The sequence below is a fragment of the Sorex araneus genome, chromosome 5 (assembly GCF_027595985.1).
Source record: "Sorex araneus isolate mSorAra2 chromosome 5, mSorAra2.pri, whole genome shotgun sequence".
Lineage (NCBI taxonomy): Eukaryota > Metazoa > Chordata > Mammalia > Eulipotyphla > Soricidae > Sorex > Sorex araneus.
In genome coordinates, this window is record NC_073306.1 from 186646872 (window position 1) to 186664180 (window position 17309).

The 17309-nt window shown below is 36.0% G+C and overlaps 1 pseudogene; it reads left to right on the forward strand.

Annotated features, from left to right (window-relative positions):
- Nucleotides 1-312: 312 nt before the first annotated feature.
- Nucleotides 313-17309, forward strand: part of LOC101553102 (non-POU domain-containing octamer-binding protein-like) — a 39939-nt pseudogene continuing 22942 nt past the window's right edge.

The following is a 17309-nucleotide window of genomic DNA, read 5'->3' on the forward strand; positions in this document are numbered from 1 at the left end:
AAACTAAGATTTGGGATAAATCTATGTTCAACAACATTTAAGTGGATCTTAACGACATTAAGTGATGAAGATGTGGTTGAATTGAACAATTGAATACTACACTGTTAAGAATAATGAAATCATTCAATTAGCAGCAACATGTATAGAACTGGAAGATATCATACTAGACAAAGTAAGCCAGAAGAAGAAGAAAAAATAAAATGATATCACTTATATGTGGTATTTAGAATAACTGAATGAGGGAATGCAATGTTTTAAAGGAGGGATACCCTGATCAATCTTGGGCCTACAGGAGAAGGGAAGAATGTGTGGATGGCGGAGGAGGAAGAGACAGACCAGAAGCAACAGGGTCCAAGTAAGGTGAGTCAAATACAAAGGTGGTGTTAAGACATGACAGAGCCAAATTCCAAACTACAGTCAACACGTATGAAATTAAGAGATCCAGACTTTTTTATAATCAAACTTAAAAAGGTGCCTGCAAGAGGTCAGGCCAGGAGGGTGGAAGGCAGGGGGATATATTGGAGGGAATCTGGAGACATTGACAGAGGGAAGTTGACAATGGTAGGATTGGTGCTGCAATACTATATATGTGTCTAAAACTCAAGTATGAATAACTTTTTAAATGATAGTGCTTTAATAAAAAATGTAGAAAGAAAAAAATACAAATTAAACAGAAAAGAGAACTTATTGAGTAAATAAAGAACATAGCACCCAGTGTTATAAATTAAAATAATATGAATGATTTTGTGAATGTCAAGGTAGATAATTTACATTAGCCCATCGGGAGGCAAAGTGGTTGACTGTCAAGTAGGTAACTCTCTAGAACCCCCCTAAGTATATCTAATTAGATCTCTCATTAGAATTTTAATACCAGTAAATTTACAAAACAGAAAAGTGTTGAAAGACAACCACTACATTATAGGCTTTTGTATATCTATTTACCAGTAAAAATCAGGAAAAGTTCTCATAAAATAAGTTACCATGTAAAATTAAATAAAAATATCTGGGGATAGAATTTACCAAAAATGGAGAATTTTTATGGCGAATTTTATTTAAATTTACTAGAAATAATTAATTTAAAGATAAATAGAAAGGCATTAATTTCTAAACTAGTCCCTGTCCTATCTCTCACATTGACACATATGTACACAAATATAGCTCCACATTAAAATTATGAGGTGAAAAGGTGTTTTTCTCTTTGCTTTTGTGCCAGCTAAATCTCTTATTGCAAATTAAAATATTATGTGCTGATTGGTTTAAATAATTAGTAACTGTATTGAAATTATATAAATTGGCCATTGTTACAATACTATATACACTTTGGGAGTGGTAGCATCAAATCTCTTAAATGCATCCCTGTGCACACCTCTGAGCCATTCCAATTATCACATTGACATCCCCCCTCTAACATTGCCTCTGACCCCTCACCTATGATGATCTGGTAACCATAACATTTTGACAGAATTTGAGATTTATCTATTATAGGGGTGTGTGATTGGCCACACCCAGCAGCACTCAGCTATAACGCCTATCTATGGTCAGGTATCATTCCTGGTTGTTCTCAGGAGACTATAAGTGGTGCCAGTACGGACCCAGGTACTGGTGGAAATGCAAAGGAAGCCCCCAGCTGTGTAACATTTTTCTGGCCTTTAAGATTTATTTGTATTCTTATTAGTTCATTTTATTTAGTTAAAACATGAAAAATACTATCAAAATCTTGTTATTTACTTTATGATTTATTATGCTTAGCATCATCACTTCAAGGTCTATCCCTGTAACAAAGATCAAAGCATATTTTTGCCATAGTGCTGGTTCTATACTCGGTGCCTAGGTTTCTATCTGTGGTGGCAGGGATGGAGCTTGGGTCAGCTGCATGCAAACCAAGTGTATTACTCACTATCTCTTCGGCCAAAGCATAGTAGTTTTACTATATGTGAAGTTTAATAAACTCTGGGATTTTCCTAAATATTACTTTTGTTTTTTAATTCAAAATAATGAGTTATATTTTTTTAATCAGAGTTTGCTTGTTAATGAATCATAGGTACATAAACTATGTGGTCTGATTCCCCCACACCCCCTCAGAGTTTATTTCTTCTTTACAAAGGGTTCTTTGCTCAGGGATCCCTTCTGGCAATGCTCAGGGTACCATATGTTGTTCTTGAGATTCAACTAGGGTCATTCATATGCAAAACATGCACATTATCCCTGTACTAACTCTGTAGTACTAAAGTCAGTGACAATATAATAAGGCATTAAAAAATTTATGTCTTGGGACTACTCACTATATAAGAGAATTCGTTAGCATGAAATTTTCTTTTTTTTTTAACGTATGCCTTTATTTTTACAAGCGTAAAAAATAACAAACCTTAAAGTTAGAAATCTAAACTTGACAAATAATAGTAATCTTTTTGTTATTGAAAAGGTTAAAATAGTGCCTAATTTAATTTTGACAGTAAAATTTTATAACAAAAATGTATAGGTGATGTTATAATCAATTTTTATACCAATTCTTAAAATTGTGAGTAAAACATTACTCACATACAATTTACATTATTTCTATGTACTCCCTGCCAGAGTATACAGTTAGTGTCTTTAAATGCACTTAGATAAGCACAGCTACTCTCCCAGATGAAACATAATGTAGAATCTGGGGTTCTGCCATTTGAACACTTAATAATCTGTTTGTAAAATATAATGCAAATAGTCACCTCTCTCAATAAAAATACCTATACCTCTTGAAAGCTCCCAAACCTCAGTTACTTCTCCGACTCCCTTTTAAATAAAATTCAGTGTTTCTTGTACAATTCTTTTCAACCTTGAAATTCTACTTGAGTGAAACACAGACATAAAATATTATGTGAAAGTGTAAAATTTTCCTCACACAAGGTAATAGAAGTAATTGAAGGCAGAAATCAGCAATTGTGTACTTATGTGTGACAACTACTTTACAGATGAGGTACAGAGCCAAATGGAGGGCCAAGAGGAGTCTGAGACACAGCATGTCTTAAAAGCATAACAGGTATAACTTTGTTGAAAAAATTTAAATAGTTTTACAAATGCATTCATTCATTGAATTATGCCTGTTTGAGTCTTCCTTATACTTACAATAGTAGTAAGGTAGTAAGTAAAAAATAAACTTAAAACGCTACCCAAGAAATGAAAAAAATGATTCACCCAATCCCAAGTTTCTATACAATGTTCAAGAAAATAGTTTGGACAAAATGTTACTTCAACTCACAGCTTATTTGGATTTGTTGTTAAGGGATCCCAAAGTGTACTACTGGCACTTTCTTTGGATTGGATAGTTATTTTTAGGAGGTTCCCATCTTAAGTAGCATTTCAAAGTATGTAGATACCTTTATTATCAGTGGTAATGAACAGAACAGGCTCCAGATATTACCAAATGTTATTTGGGATAAGGGCCCTCCTTTGAGTCATTTGTCTATTAAAAAATCCCATTAAGTGATTTTGTTTTCATTTTGACATAAGCAAGTAATTGTATCTATAGATAAACAAATAATTAGTGCTTTCAGTTTTTATGAATAAACTTGCCTACAAGTCTGTGATAAAATAAATTGATTGTCATCTACCAACAATCCGTGCACTGGATGCCATGTTGAATACCACTTTTCTATCAGTTCCAACTATGGGTCTGGGGTTGGAAGGGCCTCCAGAGACAAGTGTGAAGTAAAGCATACATTCTAGAGTCTTCTTTACACAGACTGAGTAAACACTAGTAGAGGGATGGGTGTCTGAACATCTTATGACTGAAACTCAATCATGAAATCTTTGCAACTGTAACTCATGGTGATTCAACAAAAACATAAAATAAAAATAAAATAATCATGTCTTATAACCTTTTAGAAAAAATTAAAGTGGGGGGCAGAGTGATAGTGGGTCTGGTGTTTGTCTTACACAAGGCTGACCCGAGTTTGAATTCCCGGCATCCCATATGGTTCCCCCAAAACTTCCAGGAGTAATTCCTGAGTGCAAAGACAGGAATTACCCCTCAGCTTCGCTGGGTGACAAAAAAAGCCCAAAAAAAAAAAAGCTTAAAAAATTTTGGTGAAAAAAAATTAAAGGTATAAACCCTCTCTTCTATAAAGATGTAAATATGTAAAGACAAATACTCATTGAATACTAATTTAATTGGAATCTGATGTTGGACTTTCGAATTTCCAGAATCATAAGAAATAAAAAAGATTTGATCCATTAGCAATTCAGTCTTCGGGTTATTTTTATCAGTAAAAATTAGATATGAAAAAGGTTTTTTTTTCATTAAAATGCAGGTAAAAAGTCATAGAATAATGTTTACTTCATGATGACACCATTACTTTATAATCAATAACATAGGTTGTGGAATTACAAAATCTAATTATTTTGAATTATTGATGCAACAATCAATAAAACTTCTGCATCTAAATCAAATATTCACTAATTAGTACGCATCCTAGTGCTGGTCAGTAATATTGACTGTGTGTCCTCATTTTTCCCATTTTCTTTTGAAGCATATAAATACAAAATGGGGGAAAGTCAAACTAATTTTCTGACATATTCATATTAAAACTATTATTGGTGAAAGGGCAATAGCCCAGAGGTCATGGGTGCATGCTTAGAATGTGCAAGGCTCCTTGCATGTCCAGTTCCCATCACTGCATCACCCCTCATTCCCAGCCAGTTCCATCAGGGAATAACCCTGTGGCCCCAGCTACAGTGAGCCCAAACATGACCATATTACCAGCTCCTGTGTTAACAGAGAAATAACTCTTAGATGTAAAAGAAAAAAAATAACAACAGGCAATAATGGGCCTCCTGAAACGCTGTTTTAATGGGTAGGGAAGTTGCTTTGCATGCAGTCAACAAGGTTTGATCCTTGGCAGCAGTTTGCTACAACCTGGTTGGAAATGGCATATATCATATTGAATGAAGTAAACTCAGAAAAGGGCCAACATATGATGATCTTACTATCTGTGATATGTAGAGTAATGGATAAGGAAATGTATTTTAGTAAGGTGGATACATCTATGGATCATAGGATCACCTATGACCCCAGTATTTAGAGAGTAGAAGGATGGAGAAGGAAAGAAATCAAGGGGGAGGAGAACTAGAAGGGTGAAGAGACAGCAGGGATTCAGTTACACTGATATGACTGGAACTATGCTGTGAGTGGTGTAGTCATATACCTAAACCCGGACTCAACAACACTGACAAAATGAGATCTAAGCTGCAACCACCAGAGCTTTGCAAAGTGCCTGTCAAGTTAACAGGCAGGCATGGGCAAGGGGGTAGGGGGTGGGGAGGGAGGGATATGGGAACACTGGTAGAGGGAAGTGGACAATGAGGTCAGATTGGTGTTGAGTATGGTATGACGTATTGTATATCAGTAACTTTGTAGATTAAAGTTCATTCATTAAATAAAAAGCAATTTTAATAAGCAATTCGTATTTCTGTAGCGGGATTTTTGAGCCCAGGTTCCGGGTTGGGTTACTGACTATGACCCCAGATCTCAGTTTATCCTTAGAAGGCAAACTTAAGAAAATGTTACATCTCAAGGAGTCTTTTTGTTTTGTTTTGTTTTGTTTTGTTTTGTTTTGTTTTGTTTTGTTTTACTCTCCTGGGGAGGGAGAAGAAAAGGCCAAGACTTGGAGAACATTCCATGTCTGTGCTAAGAACAACCCTGCACTGTTGGTGACAGGAGTCACGCCCTTCAGGGAAAGGACACCCTCAGTGATTGTCCTTAATAACAGATGGCCAACAGTGTGTAACCACAGTCAAGATGCAAACGCCGAACTGCCTAGCATGGGTGAAAGACTATCATTTGGAATCACTCTCCCACCACTGTTGGGAGACCCCCCCAACTTAAACAAATAATCAAATAAAACTCTTTTTTTGTTTGCTTTTTGGGGTCATACCTGACAATACACAGAGGTTACTCCTGGCTTTTCACTCAGCAATCACCCCTGGCGGTGCTCAGAGGACCATAAAGGATGCTGGGAATTGAACCCGGGTCATGCAAGGCAAATGCCCTACCATCTGTGCTATTGCTCCAGTCCCTAAAATTCAATTCTTAAATGCACACACACAAAAAAATGATGAGGAATATAAATGTAAATAGATTTCAAAAAATACATCCTGAATAATAGAAATACTTATTTCTCCATGAACTAGTAGTCATCACACTAATACTAAAGATAAAAAGATGCCTAATTAAATATTTATCTAATGTTGTCCTCAAAAATTTTTTAACACTGGAATATGAAGTATAACAGCAAAGAAATACAAATTCTGTTCCATTTATTTTATTTTATTTTAAGGTCACATATGCTTGTGCCCAGGAATAATCCCAGAATCTGCACTCTGGGACCAATCATGGTTGGCCAAAGGGACCAATTTGTGCTGGGCACACACCCTACTTGCTGTAGTAGCTATCCAGCTCCAAGAATAGATTTTAGAATTTGGAAAATTAAAACTAAAGCTTAGGACACGACTTGTGAAAATTCGGATATTTTCTTAATTTTAATATTAATGATATACAGCACAAATTGAAACATATAACCAATAATAAGCACAAAATAAGCAAACCTGATAAAATACAAAAAAATAGGGGTTCTAAAGAAAATAAAGAATAAAATGGTTGAGTAACAAAATAAAAAGAAGTCTTCAAGGCAAGGAGACAATATTTTGTTGTAAAGAAAGATCAAATAATGAAATAATATCATTACAATAATAGCTAGTATGCATTGAATATTTTATGTTGCATGTTATTAATATTTTGCATAAATGTCCCAATAATTTTGACAAAAATTCTGTGAAGTTGCTACTGTAGTAAAAGCCAACTTTGTGGAATTAAAACAATAAAATATCCACTCTTTTATTGTTTCCCAGTGAGCTTTTAGTCATAAGATATTACTTTGAAAAGAAATAGCTTTTACAAATTCTGTTCACAAAATACAGCATATTTTGCTTGATCTGAAAATGATTAAAATTCTAGTCAACATATGTTGAGTGTCTAATACGACAAGAACTATGCTAAACTTGAACTTTTTTTTTTTTTTGAGAGAGCCAAATTCCTCAGAACTCAAGCATTTTATCTAACTTGGGCTCAGGTGATGTCTAGTAGTAATTCGGTAGCTATGTGATATCAGGGATCTGTAGAAGATTAAGCTCATTCATGAATAAAGTTTGTCCAAGACCTTTGAACTATCTTCCTGGCCTAACAAAATGCTTTTTAATTAATGTTTTTTTTTTATTAAATCACTTTGTGTTTGTAGTTTGAATCTCATACTTTCAGGGTTGGCTCTATGGCTAATACACATACATATGCCACACCTCTACCCTCTACATCATCAATTTGACAGAGTCCATGACACCTCCTGTTGCATCCCATAAGCCTCTTATGGGATGCATAAGCCTCTTCTTATTCACCACCTCTATCTCTTCCCTTCTTTGTCCTTATTTCTGTATTTAGAGACTAGGATAATCTAGACATATTCTGTTTAATACCTTGTATTTCCTTCTTTTGTCATTCTATTCTTTACAGAGAGGTAAAGTTATGCAATATTTGTCCTACTTCACTTAATACGCTATCCTCCAGTTCCATACATCATCATCATCATCATCATCATCATCATCATCATCATCCCATTGATCGTCAATTTGCTCGAGCAGTCTCAGTAACGTCTCCATTCATCCTAGCCCTGCGATTTTAGAAGCCTCTCTCTACTCGTCCTTTCCAATGATGCCACATTGGAGGCTCTTTCAGGATCAAGGGAATGAGACCCATCATTGTTATTGGTTTTGGCATATGAATATGCCACGGAGAGTTTGCCAGGCTCTCCCATGCAGGCAGGAAACTCTCAGTAGCTTGCCAGGTTCTCCAAGTGGGAGAACTAGGCTATAAAATGTCCAGGAGCTTAGTTTTATAGTCTCTGGATGTTGGCTGTTGGTGGGATTACACAGTGCCGGGGGCAGTTCCTGGATGTGACCGCCTAGCTACTGGAAAATGGGAAATCTGGGCCGAAGAGGCCCAGTCCCCATCTGAGCAGACTTGGAGGTCTCAGCCGCGGGTCCCACACACCTGGACTCCTCTGCCGGTACCTTCATGCATAAGGCTGTCCGAACGTGTGGAGAGGGGCGTTGAGCATGGCTGTGGCTAGGCTCCGCAGGTCTTTGACCTCAGGAGATCTGCTAGGGGAAGGGAGGGAAGCTGGACCCCACCCCCTCCGAGGAGACCCTGGGGAAAACAGCCAGACGTGCGCAAGAGACTCTCGGATGAGCCTCAAGCTAGCTTTTCAGGCTCTATTGTGCGGTTGGTATACTCTCAGTAGCTTGCCGGGCTCTCTGAGAAGGATGAAAGAATCGAACCCAGGTCGGCCACATGCAACGCAAATGCCCTACCTGCTGTGCTATTTCTCCAGTCCAAGGTCATTAATAAACATGAAAAATATAAAGGATTTAACAATGGTTATTAGTAATTTATGACAAAGGGCATATACTTGAGTAATTCATTTTAATTTGTGTGTAATAATGAAAAAATATTAGCATTTATGTGTTATTTTTGATTCACTTAGTGATAATTCTGTAATTCACAATATATAAGGCCTAACTTTAAATCAAGAGATCTTTGAAAGTAGTATTTATCTCTGATTTTTAAGGTAACTTGCTCATGACAAAGTTGTGATAAATTTTATTTTTAAATTTGTAGATTATTATGTTATTAAAAGGAATATCATTTAAAACATTTCTTGTAATCTTGAGCATGTGTTAGAACTGGAAATACAAAATGTCCTTTATCTTTGAAATATATTATTCCGTTTCCTTTGCTATTGTTACACAACAGGCTAAGTGTTGCATAATAGAACCAGGATTAGACTCTTGATTGCCACACCTTTTCTTATACTGCTCAATAAAGGAGAATTTTGTAACAGTGTCATCCTTAACATGAGGAAGTGTGCAAAGGACTACATTCATGGCTCATGCCAATGAAACAGGCACTCAATCAGCTGAGTTTTTCCTGAATACCATCTATCCAATTACAAAAAGAAAACCTTCTTTATCTTAACGCATTTGATATAGTTTTTACATATGTGGAATAAAAAACAGGAGGAAATTAAATAATATTACTATGAATATAAAACCAGTGTTAATGGACCAAATTGCCATACAATTAATATGGTTCCAAGAACTAATCGTGGTGATAATACTACCTTGCTCTAAATTCTGCAAGTAGGTAATTTAGACTTCAAGAGAACAAGTTAACCTAAAAAAAAGAAAGAATGCGACTTAATTGATTTAAAAATAATTTCCCATAATTTATGCATATATACCTATATACCAATTAATACTGGTTGCAATTTTGTCTATATGCCATGAATATGTTATCTCTCAATGAAAGTTTTGCTTGTATATTTTTTTTGGGGGGGTCACACCTGACAATACACAGGGGTTACTCCTGGCTCTGCACTCAGGAATTACTCCTGGCGGTGCTCAGGGAACCATATGGGATGCTGGGAATCTAACCCGGGGCCGGCCACGTGCAAGGCAAACGCCCTATCTGTTGTGCTAATTGCTCCAGCCCCTCTCAATGAATGTTTTATCCTCATAAATAAAACTCAGTATTTCATAACTATCACATGATACTTCTATATCATTATGTTTATTTAGTACATTAGTTATGAGAGAAAGCTTGTGAAAAAAATAAACCAGGCATAAAATTTATTTCAGATAATTAGAAACTGTGGGAGGAGACTGGCTTTCTGGTAATACTTACCAAGCTGCACAGAAGGACTTTGGCTCAAGCTCCATCGATATGCGAGTTGAAACAGAAACTTTCACCAGAATATATCATGCATCTTATCAGAGATGAGATTAGTTTACCTTATTGAAATTCTACTATGCCAAATTAAACTATTTAATTTTGATCTCCAAATGAAAATAAACTTTATCTCCTATTTGCTAATATTTTTTAGAATATTTATCCTTGGGGGGGAAATAGTAGTTTAAAGGTTTTAATTTTAGCAATTATCTCTCTTAGATTAAAGGGCACAGTAAACATTACTAAGAAATGCATTGACATTACAATTTGTGATTATTCTTATTTTTAAATGATAAATGTAGATAAGAAGGAGGTGATAGGACACTTTATAAAATTTATGCATTGCCTTATTCAATTGCTTCCACCAAAATGATTTTATAATCTAAGCCTGAATCCTACTCATTATACTTCAACCTGCCTGTCAATTGTCAATTTAAGCAAGTCAGCTATATATATATATTTTTTTTCTCTTCTCATGAAAAACGGAAGAAATTTTCTCATGACAGTTAGTAATTGCAGAAGTTCCTCAGGGACTAATATTCTGTGTGCTAGTTGAAGCAAGAAAGTCTGGATACAATTATTACAGTCATTTCCCAGTGCACTGCAGGTATCCTCTGAAGATGAGGGGTGAATAGATTTATTTATTGCTCTCATCCAAAACTTCAGTTTGATGAATAAACCAGTTTACATTCATGTGAAGCTCTCTTCCCCATTAGACTCAGACTCTGCCTACTCCATTATCTAAAAATAGAGAAGAAATTCTATTTCTACTTCTTTTCCAGCTGGACACTGAGAACTATAGTATTACAGTATTTCTATTACATGTATACTCCTAATTATTGGTGTAATTTTACAAATAAAAATTCTATCCATACAAGTTTTTTCAAATGATATAAAAAATCCACAGGACATCAAAAAACTGCATGGCCGCCCACCAATGAGATGGTTAGACTTCTTCGTCAAAACCCTGAACGAACGCTTTGAGGCTCTTCGTATTCCTGGAGTGAGCAGATACCATTGAGCTACACTAGCACGTAACAGGGATGAATGGAGACATTACTGCCGCTCTAGCAAATCGAAGATCAACAGGATGACAAGTGATACAAGTGAATATAAAAAATATTCACTTTAGTGGAGTAATTAAACAAGTATGAATAAAAGTAACATGACAGATGGAATTTTTTTATAGTAGCAATCTTATATCAATTAGCTTTAGACAGTGAGCTAAGGATCAGCTGATGATGGAAAATATGAATATACTACAGTGTGATGTTTATTTCAGTACATTAGATGAACAAGGCTTTTCTAATATGATTTGGTGCTCTCACTGTGAATCGTATCATAAAAAACAAAATCCATCCTATACAAACCAGCATGACCCATCTATCACAAAATATTAATGATTTTTCTCCCTATTATCTCCAAATATAGATTTTCTCTTTTAGAAGGGGTGAGTGAGTTACATCTGACCATGCAAAGGGCTTAGCCCTAGCATTATTCTCCGGAATCACTCCTGGCATGCTCAGGAGAACATGTGCAGAGTCAGGAATTGGACACTGAGAACTATACTGAGATTGGTAGCAACAAATCAAGTGCCTTGTATTATATCTATGGGCTCCCAAATTAATTTTCTTAAATACTCATCCTTAGCACTATTTACAGCATTATTTCATAAATTTATACACAATTTATTTTGTGTATCAATTTTAGTGTGTCCTCCTAACCATCATAGTCACTGTATCACTGTCATCCCGTTGCTCATCGATTTGTTCGAGCGGGCACCAGTAATGTCTCCATTGTGAGACGTTGTTACTGTTTTTGGCATATTGAATACACCATGGGAAGCTTGCCAAGCTCTGCCGTGTGGTCGAGATACTCTCGATAGTTTGCTGGGCTCTCTGAGAGGGGCAGAGGAATCAAACCCTACCACTGTGCTATCTCTCCAGCCCTAACCATCATAGAGACTGCAACCATCATAATAGGAGTCTCTTATTTCCACTCTAGTAAAATACTGCTATTTTCCAAGGAGATGAACTCTGCTTCCTCCCACAAATCATTCAGTATCTCACCAATTTTATTCATATAAAGGAAAAGATATACCTATCATTGAGCCATAGATATAGAAATCATCATAAAAATCCACCAGTTATTCTCTGCTTTTATGCCCTTATATTTTTAATATTTCATATTGTAGAGGTCTGTAGTATTTGTCACATGAATTGCTAATAATGGTCATCAAAATTTGACTTTCTTCACTGATCTCATTTGTCCAGGGACTGGAAAGTGTCTAGACTTTTCGGGAAAAGACACGTGCCCATTCTCTTTTGTGTTATTCATCTGGCACCTACACAAGTTCCAAACATATTTTCCCTTACATTTTGAAGAAATTCTGTTAATGCAGAAAACGTTTTAGCACAAATCTTGAAATTCTATTCTAGGCTGGCATTGAAAGAGAAAAGAAAAAAGGAAAATCATTTTGATATTTAAAAAACTTTCTTGTTACAAGTAAAGGTCACTTTTAGATTTCATCCATATTCCTGAAAATAGTTATCTAACACAAAAATTGACAAGACAAGCATTTTCTAGAAACTACAAGCATTTCAAAAAGGAGCTATGTGTTTATTTTTTTGAAAGGAGAATGAAAGTGAAAGGAAGCAATTTGTAGACTATCTGGACAGACTAGGAATTAAATCAAGATTATAATTTTTGTGTCCACATTGCCACAAAATATATACGTGTAACTTTGACTTTTAAAATAGGCTTAGGAAATGGTACAGGAGTCATAGATATATGTACCAGGACCTCCTGGTCCTCTCAGCATGACCAGGAGATCCTTAGTGACAAATGGGGTGGTTCTGAAGGTTCCCAACAATGTTAGGGTATTAGCATGTCAAATGTTCAAGGACTACCATTAAAATATCTGGGCTAGTTGAAATATCATTAAGAATGTCCCCAGAATCTCTTGGGTATGGCTTGGATCTCCCCAAGCCATGACAAACATATATAAATGTATTCTATTTTTAAAGCAAGATTGTTTTTATTGAATGAAACTTTCTTAGAAAGAGATGAAAAGAGAAAAAAGGAGAAATGTGTTCAAGAGAGAACACAAGTTGCTTCAGAGTAGAAAGAAGCAAGCAAAGAAAGAGACAAGCAAGCAAGATATGTGTTCAAGGGGGAGCACGGACTTGAAACCATGATAAATATTTAAAGTAATTTTAAAAGATTTTCTGATGCTCATGACATTCTTCAAAGAAATGGATCAAGCAATCCTAAAATTCATATGGAATAACAAACGTCCAAGGATAGCTAAAACAATTCTTGGGAAAAAGATGATGGGAGGCATCACCCTCCCCAACCTCAAACTTTACTACAAAGCAGTAACAATTAAAACAGCATGGTACTGGAACAAAGGCAGAGCCGTAGACCAATGGAACAGGGTGGAATATCCCTACACACAACCCCAAATGTATGATCATCTAATCTTTGATAAGGGAGCAAGAGATGTGAAGTGGAGCAAGGAAAGCCTCTTTAACAAATGGTGCTGGCACAACTGGACAACCACATGCAAAAAAAATGGGTTTAGACCTTGACCTGACACCATGCACAAAAGTCAGATCAAAATGGATTAAAGACCTCAACATTCGACCACAAACCATAAGGTACATTGAAGACAAGGTCGGCAAAACCCTCCACGATATTGAAGATAAAGGTATCTTCAAAGGTGACACGGAACTAAGCAATCTAGTAAAAACAGAGATCAACAAATGGGACTACATTAAACTCAAAAGCTTCTGCACCGCAAAAGATACAGTGACCAGAATCCAAAGACTATCCACAGAATGGGAAAGGATACTTACACAATACCCATCAGATAAGGGGTTGATATCAATGGTATATAAAGCACTGGTTGAACTCTACAAGAAGAAAACATCCAACCCCATCAAAAAATGGGGCAAAGAAATGAACCGAAACTTTACCAAGGAAGAAATACGAATGGCCAAAAGGCACATGAAAAAGTGCTCTGCATCACTAATCATCAGAGAGATGCAGATCAAAACAACCATGAGATACCACCTCACACCACAGAGACTAGCACACATCCAAAAGAACAAAAGCAACCGCTGTTGGAGAGGATGTGGGGAGAAAGGGACCCTTCTTCACTGCTGGTGGGAATGCCGACTGGTTCAGCCCTTCTGGAAAACAATTTGGACGATTCTCAAAAAATTAGATATTGAATTCCCATTTGACCCAGCAATACCACTGCTGGGAATATATCCCAGAGAGGCAAAAAAGTACAATCGAAACAACATCTGCACATGTATGTTCATCACAGCACTGTTTACAATAGCCAGAATCTGGAAAAAAACCCGAATGCCCCAAAACGGATGACTGGTTGAGGAAACTTTGGTACATCTATACAATGGAATACTATGCAGCTGTTAGAAAAAAGGAAGTCAAGAATTATGTAGTTAAGTGGATGGGCATGATAAGTTTCATGCTAAGTGAAATGAGTCAGAAAGAGAGAGACAGACATAGAAAGACTGCACTCATCTATGGTATATAGAATATCAGAGTGGGAGACTAATACCCAAGAACTGTAGAAATAAGTACCAGGAGGTTGACCCCATGGCTTCGAGGCTGGCTTCACGTTCCAGGGAAAGGTCAACTCAGAGAAGCGATCACCAACTACATTGTAGTCGAAGGCCATGTGGGGGAAAGGAGTTGCGGGCTGAATGAGGGCTAGAGACTGAGCACAGCGGCCACTCAACACCTTTATTGCAAACCACAACTGCTAATTAGAGAGAGAGAACAGAAGGGAATGCCCTGCCACAGTGGCAGGGTGGGGTGGGGGGGAGATGGGATTGGGGAGGGTGGGAGGGACGCCGGGTTTACGGGTGGTGGAGAATGGGCACTGGTGAAGGGATGGGTTCCCGAACTTTGTATGAGGGAAGTATAAGCACAAAAGTGTATAAATCTGTAACTGTACCCTCACGGTGATTCTCTAATTAAAAATAAATAAATTATTAAAAAAAAAGATTTTCTGATGCTCAACAATTACTATCTGAGTAACATATATATGTATTTATAAATAGAAGGCCTCTACCATTTATAATTAATTAACTTATTACCTTTAAAGTGCTATATAAAATTTTCAGGAAATAATTGCTAAAATAATCATTGAAGTTAACTGTTTAGTTAAATTTGCTGAAATAATATGGGTGCTAGTTTTATCTATTGGTTTATATATTCAACTAGTGACTCATCCACGGTTTGAAGAAACAATGCTAAAGTGTAAGAATTCAAAATGCTTTACTTATTGTTTCCCAAAGAGGCTGGACTAGTTGGAATCCCCACCAACAATGAATGAGAGTCCCCATTTCTCACATCTGAGCTAGCACTGGTTGATGTTCTTTATGGTGTGTGTTGTGAGATATCTCATTGTGATTTTGATTTGTATCTCCCTGATGATTAGTGATTAGAGTATTTTTTCATGTGCCTTTTGGCTATTTAAATTTCTTCAATCAGGAAGTTTCTGTTCATTTCTTCTCTCCATTTTTTTAGGGAGTTGGATATATATATATATTTTTTCATGTTAAGTTCTACTAGTGCCTTTATATCTTTGATATTAACCCCTTACCAGATGGGTACTGGGTAAATATTTTTTTTTCACATTCTGTGGGCTGTCTCTGTATCTTGGTCAGTAATTTCTTAAAAAACTAGAAATTGTACTCTCATTTAACCCCAAGAACAGACAACTTGTTAAAGAAACCATGGTACATCTATACAATGAAATATTATTCAGTCACCAGGAAAAATAATATCATGATATTTTCTTATAAATAAAAGGATTTGGAATGTATCATGGAATACTATGCTGTCACCAAGAAAAACAAAGTCATGAAACTTGCTTATAAATAAATAGACTTGGAACGTATCATGTTGAGCTAAATGAGTCAACAGGAGAGAGACAGACATAGAATGATTGCACTTATCTGTGGGACATAAAGAATCATAATATGAGACTAATACCCACAAACAGTAAGAATAAGGTCCAGGAGAACTGGTCCAAGGATGGAATCTTGCCACAAGTGGAAGGGCATGGGAGAGGGCGGTTAGGGAAGGGACCACTTTGACAATGATGGTTGGAAATGATCAGACTAGACAAGAACTGAGTGCTGAAAGTACATAAGGGGATACACATGATAACCTCTCAGTAACTATTTGCTAACCATAATGCCCAGAAGGAAAGAGAGAGAGAGAGAGAGAGAGAGAGAGAGAGAGAGAGAGAGAGAGAGAGAGATGAGAGAGAGAGAGAATGAAAGAGAGAGAAGAAAAGTTCCTGCCATAGAAGCAGGCAGCAGTGGCTGTGGACAGTGGAGATGGTGGCTGGAGGTAAACTTCGGATATTGGTGGTGGGAAATGTTCATTGGTGAAAGAATGGTTATTGGATCATTCTATGATGAAAACAATCATGAACAACTTTATAACTGTGTATCACATGGTGATTCAATTTTAAAAAATATACTCTATCCAGCTATTTTATCACTAAATTTGAAGGATGATATAGGGTTTCACGCACAGGCTAAAGCTTAGGTAATTAATAGCTTTGAAACAAATTTTCAAGTACCTGAAACAACTCTATTGTAAACAACTTTGTAAATGACCGTGTATTAATAAAAATCAAAAATTCAGAATTTTACAAAAGAAATGTTTTCCTTAGATTAAAATCAGTTTATTTTAGAGAATATCAACAGTTGTTCAATTATAATTAAAGTATTTTTATTATATTTTGTTTCAAATTCCTAAAACTATATTTGTGTTTCAAATTTTCTAAAAATTACATTGTATTATATAAGCATTGCACAATATTTAAAAATAATAAACATTCATTATAATGTTTGTCAAATCAGATGAGCTGCAGTTAGAAACAGAAAAATCTAAGAAAAGTTGGAAAGAAAGTATCAAGGGAACAAAAATGAGATTCTATAATGAGAGAGCTTTTAGTCCTTCAGGAGAATTTTCAAAGTTCCTAATGGATAGGTGAATAAAGAAAATGGTTTGCATATTAGAAAACTTGAGGTAACTCTGGGAAATTTTTTATTCCTAAGGCAGTTTTCACTGAGCATCAGATGGTGCCCTTGACAAAGATTGACATCTAAAATGAGAAAGTTATAGAGGAAGTAGTGTAATTCAAGTTCAATAAATCACCAGGACCATATGGTACATATATCGAGATCTCTGAAGGAAATAAGGAACTAGCACTGAGGGAGAAAAAGGAGTGAGAATTATAGACTTAATGGTTGCATCTGGTTTTAAAGAACAGAAGATTAATAATTTATTACCTAGAAAATAAATGTAAAAAATGTATAGAACATCAGATCAAGAATGCAATATATTCTGCCTGTATTAAGCAATGATTTAAAGTAGCACTGTAGCACTGTTGTCCCATTTTTCATCAATTTGCTTGAGTGGGCACCAGTAACATCTCCACTGT